The following is a 14,671-nucleotide window of genomic DNA, read 5'->3' as shown; positions in this document are numbered from 1 at the left end:
AACCGGTAAAGGTGTCACCAATGTTCCTTGCCGTGTTCAATTTTGAAATCCATTTGCAACAGCGAATCCCGGATGATTTCCTATTTCGTTTTCACCATAAATTGTAAATACCGTCGTTCCTCGGAGTTAAACGATGAGCAGTGAAGAATCAAGTCTAACAGGTGCCCCCGAGTGTTAACAATTTCGGTGCTCTTAAAATCAAATTAGAAATAAGAATTATTTCAACAAATAATTCTCGTTGAGTTATTAACAATAAAGAAAAGTAATTACAAATTTCATGGAATAAGACATTAACTAATTTTATTTGAAATACGTCATTTTTCTCGTACTGTAATGAAAAGAAATTTGAAGATCTCGGGGGTCACTGGTGGAATCGACGAAAATCGCATAAGTTAGTGCAAAACTTTGCATCTAGCAATAACTATTATATACATATAATATTTTATTATTAGATAAATATGCATATCGTGTATTTTTACTCTCCCTTTTACGGGTTCGTATCATTTCTCTATGAATATCTTCTCATAAGTATCCAATATGTACTATCAAAGAAGTCACGTCTTTTTACCGTTTCTCTGGAGTCAATAACATACGGTTCTTTTTTATTTTTTTTTTCTTCAAACGGGTCACCCATCCATTTTACTAGCCACGCTCATGTTGCTTGCCTTTAGTAGTGGTTTGACTAAAAATAAAACTAGTAATCCAACTTGGTTAGGCCATTGATTGTTAACGAAATATAATTTTACTTAAATGATCGAAAATTCGTCTCGCGAAAGTATTTGCATTAAGATATAACAAAGATACAATGATTATTTTTATAAGTAAAACATAATTGATCCTTTCTCGCACATTTTATAATATTTTTTTAGATGATTTAATATATTTTAGTAAGAGATAAATTTGATTATTATTAATTAAATCTAATGAAGAATAACGAGACAAAAATGGAAGTTCGTTTTTGATGCTTAGTGATAGAAAGAGAGAGAACATATGACGCACGTGCATTCGACGTGGTTAACAGGAAGTGCTGTATATCGTGCTACGGATTTCCGTCGCTATTAGCACACGTCAGAATTGGTTTTCCGCGTACGATAAGCACTGGATACAAAGTGCAACGATTAAGGGTATGCGAGAGAGGGAATATAACGATCGTTTTATTACTCTTACAAATTATCAAAACCAATAAAAAGACTCCGCGTGCGTGTGCGTGCTCGTAAATGTCTGGATAGGTATGCGTGTATAACAAGTATATATACAATTATAATAGTATATTTAATTATTTTTAATTAAATATAAATAAATACGAATTATATAATGTTAATTATCGTTACTTAAAACGCGATCAATCAGTTGGTGAACAATTACTATTTAATTTTTAATAAATACACAAATTAAAATAAATAATTAATTAATTTCGAATACTCTCTCTCGAACACACACGTATAATATATTATTACAATTAATTATATTATTTTTATCGTGAATATATTAATTCATTTGTTTATAAATACAAAGCTAATGAGAGAATCTTTGAAATTTTGTTGCTGAGAATAAGAAAAAAGAAAAAAAAAAAAGAAAAATATAAAAGCTTACGTTCATTTTGAACACTATTCCTATCGAAGGCGATCATAGAACACCTTTTTAAAATTTTCGATTAAAATTATTATCCTTTTATCCTTCAATCGATAATGAATTTTTAACAAATTATTCGCAAGATATTTTCCAATGGTGTTGAAAAATACATATCTGACAGAAATAATGTTACATAAATTAAATACGATGATAATTTCGTATCGAAAATTTGGAAAGGCGTCGTGACGCTATGGAGAAAAGACAAAGAATGAATAATACTGATTGCGAGATGAAGAAATTGAAAAGGAAAAGAAAGAAAGAAAGAAAGAAAGACAACAACAACCAAAAAGAAGAAAACACGAAAGAAAGAGAGAGAGAGAGAGAGAAAGAGAGTCCTCGAGTGAAGAGGTAAAATGGATGAGGTGAGAGTTGGAGGACGTTGAGGAGAGGAAAAAGGGAAAAGGAAAAGGAATAGGAAGAAGAAAGATGCGAAAGAGACGAAAAGAAAGATGAAAAATGAGAAATACGGAGGGACAGCTAAAGAGAAAGAGAAAGAGAGAAAGAGAGAGAGTGAGAGAGAGAAAGAGAGTGGAAGAAGAAAGATAAAGAGAACGTCAGCGATGCGGTGAGCACCGGTCGGTCAGTATATAATAAGGTAGACAGGAGGGTAGCTCTGAAATGAGATGGTTTCGTCGGCAGCTTTGTCCGGCGCCATGTTTAACATAGCACCACCTCATCTACGCGCCACACCGAACCGGTACCCCGTAGTTCCTCTGTTTTTACACGAGCTCTCGACTCCTCTTGCATTCTCTTCTAAATCCTCCCCGCCCATCCCTCACTCGCCACTCTAGCGCCGGACGAATCCCCCACCACCCTACCCTCGCCATAGTTCTTCTTCTTCTTCTTCTTCTTCATTCTATTCCTCCTCTTCTTCTTTCTCCTCAGACTACTCCTCTTCAACACAACTATCACCACCACCACCACCACCACCACCATCATGTCATCATTCTTTTCCCTCCTTCGTTCAAACAGTATTCCTGCACGTTATCGAAAATGTTTTTAATGATTTATTGTTAGTCTATTGGATTTTATACACAATTAAAGAAATATTTTGACACTTAACGCATTCGCATCTGGAAACGAGAATTTTCGTTATAAAAAAAGGAAAAATGGTTGTCGTCGGGCAACGAGTATTCTCGTTTTACGAGAAGTATCTGCTTTCCTGATATTTTCTTAGATAACAGGATTATTTATTGACAAAAATAATGATGACAGTTTTAATACATACGTATCTTTTGTATCCCTAAAATATTCAAAATTTGTATATGAAAGTTTGAGAAAAAATAGCCCGATGCGATTGTGTTAAGAGACATAAATATTTGTTTTTTACGCTACGTGAAATGTAATTTTAAGTCAAGTTTTATGCAAGATCGGTCAAATTTTTGCTGAACGATGTCGGGGCAAAAATGAGTTCCAATTAAAACGATACATTGGTCAAGGTAAAAGAAGAAGAAGTAAGCAGAAAAGTTGTGTTTCTGTCCTTAAAAAAAAAAAAAAAGAAAAAAGAATGAAAGAAAGAAAAGAAAAACAAGGAACGAATATGTATATATATATATATTTCAAGTTTTCTTCAAGATATATATTTCAAATGTTTCGTGACATATAGCGCCACTCAACTTATTGTTTCGAATTATAATTATTAGATAATACGTAAATGTTTATCTCTCACATACAATCATCCTAAACTTTAGTATCATTTCGTTACGATAACTTAGAATTAATACCTCGAATAAATAAGATCTATTCGTGAAGCTTCGAGAAGTAAAAATAAGTTCGCGTTTAAATAACGTAATAATATAAAAGTGTAGTTGACACCTTTGATAAAAGTAAAATATGGATGTAGACGAGCAGTTATTGAAATTTAATTTAGTTGTATGGGATGTTATGGCTAATCAACATAAATCAAAATTAGAAGATCTTCATACCGTTGTTTCCTTTATATTAAATTCTAATTCTCAAGGAAGATTTATTACTCCATATTTTCATTTATGCGGAAGTGAACAAATGTGTTATATAAAGATGGAATTCAATGACAATAGAATAGATATTGCATTGATACATAAATTTGAAGAAACAGTGTATCATGTACGACCGACACTTAGTTCATTAATGTTGATCAAAGATGGCGAAATAGAAAAATTGACTCGAATCAAATCCAACTTTTTGTGGTCGTCAATTAAACATCGAAAATACTTCAACTCAATCGGCTATTTTGAAATTCTATTTATGTTCCATTATATAATTTATGCACCAGTGCATTCGCTTTTAGTACCAAAAAAATCTGTACTCTATGACTGCTTGTTGAACATGTACATGGAAAGAAAATTTACAGATGTGGAATTAATTGTTGAGAATAAAAAATACGTCGCACATAAGTCAATACTTGCTAGAAGTCCTGTATTTGAAGCTATGTTTCAACATGAAATGCGAGAGAAGTATCAAGAAGTTGTTACTATCAACGGTATAGAATCAGAAATATTTGACATTATATTAAAATTTCTTTATGTTGGCGAAATAGACGATATTAATGGAATCGTCAAATTTGATAATAACGAAGAGAAACAATGTAAATTAGAAAGTATTTTAAAAGCAGCGGATATGTATCAGATCGAAGATATGAAAGTGGTATTAGGCTATATTGCAAGTAAATTTATAAATTTGGATAACGTCGCATATTATTTTGTTATTGCTACGGAATATAATACACAGAATTTAAGATACTCTTGTGTCTCATTTATAAAAACTTATGGTAAACTAATTTGTAATAATAAGAAGTTTAAAGATATAATAACTGCAAATCCGACGGTTGCGTTCCAACTGATAAACTGTCTACTAGATTGAAATTTTCGTTTTTTTCTTTTTTTTTTATTTCTTCCTGTTATCTCGAATAAAACGTTCAAGTAATTTGACGTGAGATGTAGAGATAAAATATGATATATACAATTTTTAAATAAACAATCGAGAGTTTCTTTTTTACAGTTTATTTTTACGTATCAATACTATTTTAACTATAACAAACAAACAGATGAGATACGACTATTTATGATTTATAACCGATTGTAACAAATTATCTACAAGAATTTTGATCGATGTTCATTATATCTTATAATTAGTTTTCTGTAGAAGGGGTGACAAAGAAAATGATAATCTTTATTATATAATTTGAAACAATGTACGATTTTTATATTTTAATGATAATAAAAAATGACTAGGTTGATCCCATTTTGCGAAATCAAATTTTACATCTAATGTGTCCGACAAATGTCTAATTGTAAATTTTACAAAACAAAATTGTTTACAAAAATAATATTATAAGAAACTTCTTCTTCTTTTTCTTGATCAATAAAATAATTCAATTTCAAAAGTGTACAATGTGTGTGTGTGATTTATTTTTCATGAAAGTTTATGGTAAACGAAAGTATACAATAATGCGTTATTTTCAGAAATAATTAAACAAAAATCTGCCCTGAAATAAGGTGTAATTTCTTACGTTTTTAATAATAGTCGTCGAAAATTCGATAAGCTCGATTTGTTGTCGATATTTTTGATTTTTTTTCATCGCATGATATATAATCACATATATAAACGATAAATTATTAGCATAAAAATCGATTCGTAAGATTAAATAAGAAGAAATGTGTGATCATTCCATAATAATTCAATAATTATTTCTCTTTTTTTTTTCTTCTTTTTGAAATCTTATTTATATCCGTTTATCTGAATATGTGTATATATAGAAATAATTTGAAAAGAGTAATTTTGAAAATTGTGTTTACTGCTGAAATGGCTATATATAGCAGAAGAAGAACTGTTTGTTTCGTGTATAGACATTATTTTCATTTCGCAATAACCTTTTGAACAACACAAATTAATAGAAATGACTCGAACATCAATGCTAAGGAAATATGATATTGCAAAATAAAAATAATATAAAAAGTCGTAAGAACGATGGTAGAAAGAAAAGTTTTCATCTTTTTCTAATAATAATAATAATGAGGGATTATAGACGGTATATAATTATTATTATTATAAAGATTTAAATATTTCTATTGATTGGGGGTACACATAACATCAGTTTAATAACTTATCGTTACGAATTGTATTAGTTTAATAATAGACAGAAGATTTATTCTATAAATTCTATATCGACGCTTTCATTTCATTCGTCTGAAAGCTTTAGATCTTACCGCAGAGTTGTATTTTGACGGATAGTAAATTAGTGAGAGAAGTGATAATACAATATAGAATTAATTACGTTTATTTAATTATAAGAGATATTAAAGTGCGTTGATATTTCTAATTATTCGTTAAATATGGTTGAAAACGGTATGGAAATTTCTTCATGCGACGAGACAGTCGTTACAGACGATTTTAATTTGGAATATGTTCAGACCGAATACACTTTTTTAAAATTAATGAATAAAAGAACCGACCAAGAATTTCCTACTCCAGACTTTCTATTAAATAATACTATACAATCGTGTTACATATTCATAAATTGGAATGATCAAGAAGTTACAGTTACCTTGTCATGCAAATATGATAAGGAATCATATCGTATCAAGCCAAGTTTTACAAACGTCCAAATATTCTGCGAAAATAATCAAATAAGTAGCGATTTTAAACTACAACCACTTAACAATTTTCAAGGACATTGTAAAACGATTAATAATTTAGAATTTTACGACTATATTCAACTCAAATTTGAATTTCATATCAAACATGTGACGTATAATAGCGAATGTATATTTCCAAAGAAAAGTGATTTATACGCACGCTTGAAAAATATGTACAAAGAGAAGAAATTTGCTGATCTGAGAATATTTGTCAAGAACATTGAATTTTTAGCGCATAAAGCGATAGTTGGAAGGTATTCTAAATTTGCAGAATTGTTTGAAAATAGTAAGGAAGAAAACAATGTAAAGATTATCGACATCAAGGACTTGGATCCTGCGTTATTCGAAATTTTATTGAATTATCTTTATATAGGTGAAACTGAAAAAATTGACTTTACCAAAGGAAAACTAACGCTTCTTTTTAATTTAATACAAGTGGCGGATAAATATGATATCGATGATTTGAAAACGAAATTGATAGAAAAGACGATAGCACATTTAAACAAAGACAACGTTGTTGATATACTTCTATTTGCTCACAATTGCGATTTGAAACTTTTAAAAAGCCGATGTATTTGTTATATTACAATATATCGTGCACAAATTTGCGAAACCGTGTTGTTTAAAGACATGGTTTTTAACCATCCAAAGTTAACTGCAGAATTACTTTATTTCGCCTTACAAAGTATTGGAGAATAATTCATTCATTCAAAATTACTGATTTCTTTTATCACATTTACTACTTGTATTATATTAAATAATGATAAACAAAAAATTATATAACGATGAGAAAATATGTTTTATAGGATTAATTTAAAAAGAAAAAAGAAAAATTTTATTTATAAGAAAACAGATGGCACGAGTACTTATGATTTGTAACCGATTGCAACAAATTATCTACGAGAATTTCGATCGATGTTCATTATATCTTATAATTAGTTTTATGTAGAAGGGGTGACAAAGAAAATTATAATCTTTATTGTATAATTTGAAACAATGTACGATTTTTATATTTTAATGATAATAAAAAATGACTAGGTTGATCGCATTTTGCGAAATCAAATTTTACATCTAATGCGTCCGATAAATGTCAAATTGTAAGTCTTACAAAACAAAATTGTTTACAAAAATAATATTATAAGAAACTTCTTCTTCTTTTTCTTGATCAATAAAATAATTCAATTTCAAAAGTGTACAATGTGTGTGTGTGATTTATTTTGCATGAAAGTTTATGGTAAACGAAAGTATACAATAAGAAATAATTAAAAGAAAATTTTGTAAAATCTGCTCTCGAAATCAGACGTACTTTTTTACGTTTTTAATAATAGTCGTCGAAAGCTTGATAAGCTTGATTTGTTGCCGGTATTTTTGATTTTTTTTCATCACACGATATATAATCACATATATAAATGATAAATTATTTGCATAAAAATCGATTCATAAAATTAAACAATAAGAAAAGAAAGTACTTTAGTTGGAAAACTAAATTACGTATTTACGTATTTATTTCTGATAACATATAATTAGAATACATTCGAAAATATGTTTTTGTTTATTCAAAACGATATAAACGATCGATATACGAGTCACTATGAAATGTCACTATAGAAACTAAAATATTTTGTTTTCTTAATGATAAATAGCACAACTCTAGTTATTTATTTCTACGAATCAGATTACTTTGGTAATACGAATAGGATTGATTATGTATATCTAAACAATTCACTTCAATTTCATTCGTCCAAAAGCTTCAGACGTAACCGCAGAGTTGAGTTTTAACGGTTAGTAAATTATATATAATATATCAAGAAGTTAGAATAAAATATAGAATTAAATAACGTTTATATTAAATTAAAGTGAGTTGAATCGTAAAATATGCTGTCCAACAGTTTGGAGAGTAGTCTGTTTGACATAAATACTCAAAATACAGAAGATGAATATTTGATAGCAACTACTAATTTTTCATTTTCAAAAGCATTGCTGCCACAATTTGAAGAAACATTTGTAACTCAACCATTTTTCTTACACAATACTTTAGATTCCTTTTATATACGAATAACTTGGGAAAGATTTGTAATGTCGGCGCAGCTAATATTTGTAACACATGAAAAAGATGAATCCAATTTCGATCCATATTTTGGTGAATCAAAAATATTTGACGAAACGTTACAATGTACTTATTTCTTCGAAACTCAAAAAGATAATCCTAGTTATACGTCGTGTTCCTTATTAAGTTATAGTGATCATACCGAAACTCATTTAATTATATTTACATTTGTTGTTCTACATATTAGACATTATTTCGAAAATATAATCCCGACAAAATTAGAACTGCAGGAACGTTTGTGCAAAATTTACAATGAAAGAAAATTTACGGATGTCAGAATAAACGTCAAGGGGAAAGAATTTTTAGTTCACAAGGCGATGATCACAAGATGTTCCGTATTGTATGAAATAATCAGAAATAATCAAAACAAAAAGAATAAAAACGTCGTTGATATTGCCGATGTCGAACCTGAAATTTTCGAAATTATATTGAAATATCTTTATCTTGGTGAAACTGGAGCGATTGATATGTATGAAAATAATAATGAATTTCTTTTTAATATAATATTAACGGCTGATTATTACAAAATTATCGATTTGAAAGATAAATTGATCGATGTAGCCATCAAAAATCTAAGAATTCAAAATGTCATTCATAATCTTATTTTCGCCGAGAAATTCAACCTTCTTAATTTAAAAGAAAACTGCATGAAGTTTATACGAGTTTATGGTAAATCCATATCCGAGTATGATATATTTAAAGAGCTGGTAGAATCATATCCAAAATTATCAGCAGATGTGCTTTTATTTGTTTTACGTGAATAGAATTCGAAAGGTTAGTAACTTATTTCTTTTTAACATTAATTATTGTTTTTTAACTCACACATTTATATTAGATTTACTAATAATAAAATATGAAAAATCTATCGTATTAATGACAAAAATAAGAGTTACTCTTAATATCGGTTAATTTTTTTCGGAAAAAATTTTGCTAATCATCTTAAACATTTTTAAGAACGTTATTGTGATTATTTTCTCTCTACTACTCTCCTTCTTAATATTTTTTACAGATTTTTCTAAGATGTTAGATTGCATTTAAAAGCCTATTTGTTGAGCTGCGAAATGACTACATCAATGCTAAAGAGATATATAACTTATAAATTTATTATAATTATTATTAAATTTAAATTGACGAAAACCACTGTTAAGAATTCAAAATTGTTTACTAAAATTTTCCGTTACTGTGTAAAAAAAAAGCGTAACAATAACAAATAACAATGGTTTGAAATTATAACTGAACACAAAATAAATTTTGTTGGATTTTTAATATTCGAACGATGATAACAAGTCTCAAGGATGATCGTAGAACCAACAAATTTTCATCTGTTTAAAACTGTAATAACAAGAGATAGATTAAAATTATTATTATAAAAATTTTAATATTCCTATTTCCTCGTAACAATTACTTAATTTTCTTCTATATATATAATTAGTTACATCATAATTTTTATATAATGTATTTACAATTTCTTGCTTCTGCGTTTAGGAATCAATGAGAAGTTTTAAGCAGACTTTTTCAACAATTTTTTTAGTATCAAAATTTGAACAACATTTACCATAAAGCGTAACTCGTTTTATAATCTTAAACATGTAAAATATCTAATAAATATCTGTGGCGTCTCCTAGGTAATTAAAAAAAGTTCCTAGAACTCCTTATGGATCCTTAGAAAGGACGAGAAAATCCCTAAAAAAAGCTTTTAGTTCCAAGAAGATACCGACACGAAAAACCATTTCTCAAAAGGATTGAGGCAGCCGTTCGGAACTCTTCAACTTCAATTATAGTTAACGAATAAATTTTCGATTTATTTTATTATAAATCGAATAATGTTTTCTTCTCCTCGACATTTCTTATGAATCTCATTACAATCTGGTAGAGTGTCGTTACAAATTTAGTTAGTTGATTTACAGTGCTGCCAACTTACGTTTGAACGAGAACCCACGATGTGAATATACCCGAGGAATGAAATCATTTGATGATAAAGAAGATTTCTTTCCAACTGTTTATCCGATGTATACCGTTTTGAATACTTGAATCGTTTTTATCGACTAAAATTGATCTACAGATCACCAACAATATAGAAATTTCATTTGATGAATAGCCAAAATGTTTTTAAATAAAAATGTTTCTAGATGTCGCGTGGATAAGTCGGTAAGGAAGATAAAATACATATTTATTATTCTAATACCGAGCTGTTTACAATTTTTATATTTAAACGATAATGGTAACAAATTCAATTTCATGAAAAAAAATGATTTTTCGTTTGAAATTATAACGAAAGCTACACGGTAATAGACATAAGTCATTTTACAATAAATGTTCGTATTCTTCGTGACACGTTGCATCATTTTAATAGTTCAACACTATGACAAATGAACATATTGATTTATGAACATATTTACTTAGAAACATACTGCTTTTGTCCATTTTATAAGATTAGTCTGCAACATTATTCCTAATATTATCTCATGTACATATTTCTCTTTTATATATATTTTATACATTATAATTTTTTTTTTTTATATGGAAAAATGACGAGTAATAATACCAATAAAAAAAAGTACGATTATAAGATCAATCTAATGATGTATTTATTTTTTTTCATTCTAAAACATGGGTTCTCAAAGTTTTGCCCAGGTAAGCCAAATTGTAAATTCCAAAATATTTATCAAATATAACTAAATAACTAAATAATTTTTCAAATAAGAAAAGAAAATAATAATAACAACTCTCATTTCACACGTGTATTACAAATAAAATTCAATATTTCGTTCAATCGAATAAATTTTAATTACATTATAATAAATGTGGTTTATTTTTTTGTAAAAATGTAAATTATCTTTATGAAATCAAGATCGTTGATGATCTGACATCGCGATCCGCACTTTGAGAATCCCTGTTCTAAAACACAAGTTGTTAACTTAGGGTTTACGATAATATATCTTTAAAAAGTGATATGTATGTATACATAGATATTAATATAGATATAAGATATGATGATACGAGGGTAATAAAAATATAATTAGTAGTTGTTTATATACAATACATGCGTATGTATTTGTAATTATTTATTATTCTAAACAAATAATTTCCAATTAACGGTCTTAAATAATAACATGAAGTTGCGCGTGGTCTAAAAATTTCGTTTTTATTCGTCCAACCTTTAACAACTTTTAACGACCTCTCATTTTTTATTTTTTTTATCAACACAAATATTTGTTCTCCCATGGTACTTTCTTTATTCGCGTTCTCCTTACTTTTATTTCACGCATATTTCGAAAACGTTTGATCTGCATTCCATATTCGGTCGAACAATAAGAGTTTGCTTGGCAAAAGAAAAAAACTACCCTTAACCGTTTGCTTGGCTTACACCTGAATAAGTATGATGTCGTTACGACCCTTCAAAATGTTCCCTTGTTTTCTTACCGCTAATAAAATATACACATACGCAAACACCATGGATGCATACTATCCTATAAACCCTTACGACAAAGAGAATAAAGAACAATTAGTTCTCTAAGTTTATATTTTTTTGTTATTTGTTTCAATTAAAAAAAAAAATGATCTTTTATAATTTAAGATTAAATTTATGTATTACAGAATATTCCAATGAAACAAACAAGTTAAGAACTTTTACTTTTAATATTATGGTACATGGAAATACAAAATGTCGAATAGTGATTTAATATGACGGTCATGCTTCTTCGAATCATTCGATTTGAAAAAAATATCAATTACGTATTGATTTGTTATCATCGTGATAACGATTAAACGATTCAATTCTTAATAGTAAATTGATAATATTATTATTATCGATTATTATCAATCTGTTTCCTCTCTGTTTCCTTCTCTTTCTTTCTCTCTCTCTCTCTCTCTCTCTCAAATTTCAAATTTACAAATACAAGTTTTAATTAATTGTTAATTGTTATCTTACTAGCGACCCATATACGGGTCGTTCGTGCAAAGGTTTCGTATTAATACTGATTCGTATAAAGGTTGTATCATGCATATGTTAGATCGAATTTCGTATATAGAAAGATAATCGCGTAAACATAAACGATAACACGGTTAGAGTTATTATAGAAATTGAAATATTCTTAATTTGTGGAAATACGTTGGCGCCACTTTAGTAAATTCATCGTTACAAATGATATTAGTTTCTTCTGTATATTATTATCAGTCAATATTTTCGTTTCATTAGTTGTAACAACTTGAACTACCATAAAGTGTGAAGTTAAATAAACGAAATATCGAAAATTTGAAATAAAAGTCAATAGATTGCATTAATTGTTATATAAAAAAAAGAAAGTATCAAAGTAAAAAGTATCAAATATGAGTGAAAATATTACGAGAAATAGTTTACTTCACTTTAATACTCAAATATACAAAAATTTTAGAACAAGTACTACCTATTATTCGTACATAATTCTTACTCCCATAGATGGGGAAACACTTGTAACTCCTGTATTTTATTTAAACGGCAGCGAAGCAACGGCTCATATGGAAATAAAATGGGAAAGCGAGATGATTAGAGTTCGGTTGGTGACCGAATATGAATCATTTTACATTAAACCGCATATAATGAAAATAATCATACGCCAAGATGGTCTAAGAAATACTGAAAACCATATATTCAATTGGGAACATACGGATGAGAAATCGTGGATAGAATTTAAACGACCCAAGTTTGATAATCCAAAGTTTATAAAATTTCTATTTGGTTTCATATACGATGAAACAAGAAGAGAAATTAATAAAACAATATCATATAAAATGGAACTTTGCGAACGTTTGAGTAGAATGTATAAAGATAAGACTTATGCGGATCTTAAAGTAAGAGTTGGCACGGTAGAATTTTTAGCACACAAAGCGATACTCGCTGCTAAAAGTCCTGTATTCGCATATATGTTAAATAAAAGTACGCAAGAAGAAAGTGAGAACGTTCTTATTATTGATCATGTCGAACCGAAAGTATTCGAAATTTTCTTGAAATATCTTTATCTCGGCCAGCTCGACGAGATTTCAACAAGAAACTTTAAGTTAATTCTACATTTAATCATGTTATCAATAATTTATAAGGTCGATGATTTTAAATTGGCAATAAGTAAATTGGTAATCAGTTCATTAACTCCTGAAAATGTTCAACAATGGCTTATCGGTGGTATTGTTTTAAACTTAGAATATATCAAAGAAGTGACTAAATCTTGTATTAAAAATTGTATTCATTCCGGGATTCCTATCCGTTTAGAATTTGATCAGGAGAAACTGTTTCAAGATATAATACCCGAATGTTCAGCGATAACAAAATATATTGTTAGAAATTGTAGCGATTATTAATACTCTGTAGTACAATTCTTTACTCTTTTATTTATATTTTTTGTTTATATTATTTCCAAAATTCAAATCAAATATTAAATCCTGACGATGATTCGACGATCTCTCTGTCGATTTGAAAAGTATACCAAAGTTTTTACAAAGTATGTATTAATGTAACAAAATATAAATGCTCAAAGTCATTAACATTTAAATTTTCATGAATAAAGTTGTAATTAAACGTTAGTCGTTTCTTTTGTTATTAGAAACCCATTTAAAGGTCGTACTACGCGGCAACGTATATCTACAAACGAATTTGATATTTAAAACGATAATCGTGCCAGATAATGAAGAAATAAGCTATCTCGAAATATAAGTACCTTCTAATCTGTGTTCAGTATTGTCATCTAACATTTTAGCAAGAATAATTGTTATGAAAGTATATTAGAAGAAGGTAGACAAAATTTATAACATCATAGAAAATTAAAAGTTCTTAATTAGAAAACATTACACATTTTATTTGAAAAAATGGTTTAACTATTACGTTTGTAAAACGGAATTAAAGTCTTTAATTGTACTTAATCTATCATATATCGTATTTAATTTTCTACGTTTAACTACCGTGTGAATTCGAAGTGATGATTAACGTTTTAACAAAAGAACTTTCTAATATGTATAATGAATGTATTACGAATTCTTTTCTAACGTCTATCAATTCATTAAAAATAATTGATTGTTATAATCATTATTATGATTATTTTCTTTTTAGATTAATAAAACCGAGAACAGAGAAGTTTTTCTTTCTCTTTAATTGCACACATGCATTCGTCTTTCAAATGACTAACGCTGGTGGGGTTTCATTGACATCGCATTTAACCTATGGGATGATCTTACAATCGACCGAATAGAATGAAAACGATTGATTCCTATTCTAAGAAATATATTCCCTCTTTACTTCTTTATTAAATATTATCCGGCCCACAGAAATAATATCAACGCAATATGC

The 14,671-nt window shown here is 28.4% G+C and overlaps 1 protein-coding gene across 2 annotated transcripts in view; it reads right to left on the bottom strand.

Moving 5' to 3' along the window:
• LOC122526114 (zinc transporter ZIP11) overlaps positions 1-14,671 on the bottom strand; it is a 49,640-nt gene that overhangs the window by 27,138 nt on the left and 7,831 nt on the right. The window lies entirely within an intron of this gene.

The sequence above is a fragment of the Polistes fuscatus genome, unplaced genomic scaffold, assembly GCF_010416935.1.
Source record: "Polistes fuscatus isolate 324 unplaced genomic scaffold, CU_Pfus_HIC Scaffold10, whole genome shotgun sequence".
In the NCBI taxonomy this organism is placed as follows: domain Eukaryota; kingdom Metazoa; phylum Arthropoda; class Insecta; order Hymenoptera; family Vespidae; genus Polistes; species Polistes fuscatus.
This window is presented reverse-complemented; position numbering and strand designations above follow the sequence as displayed.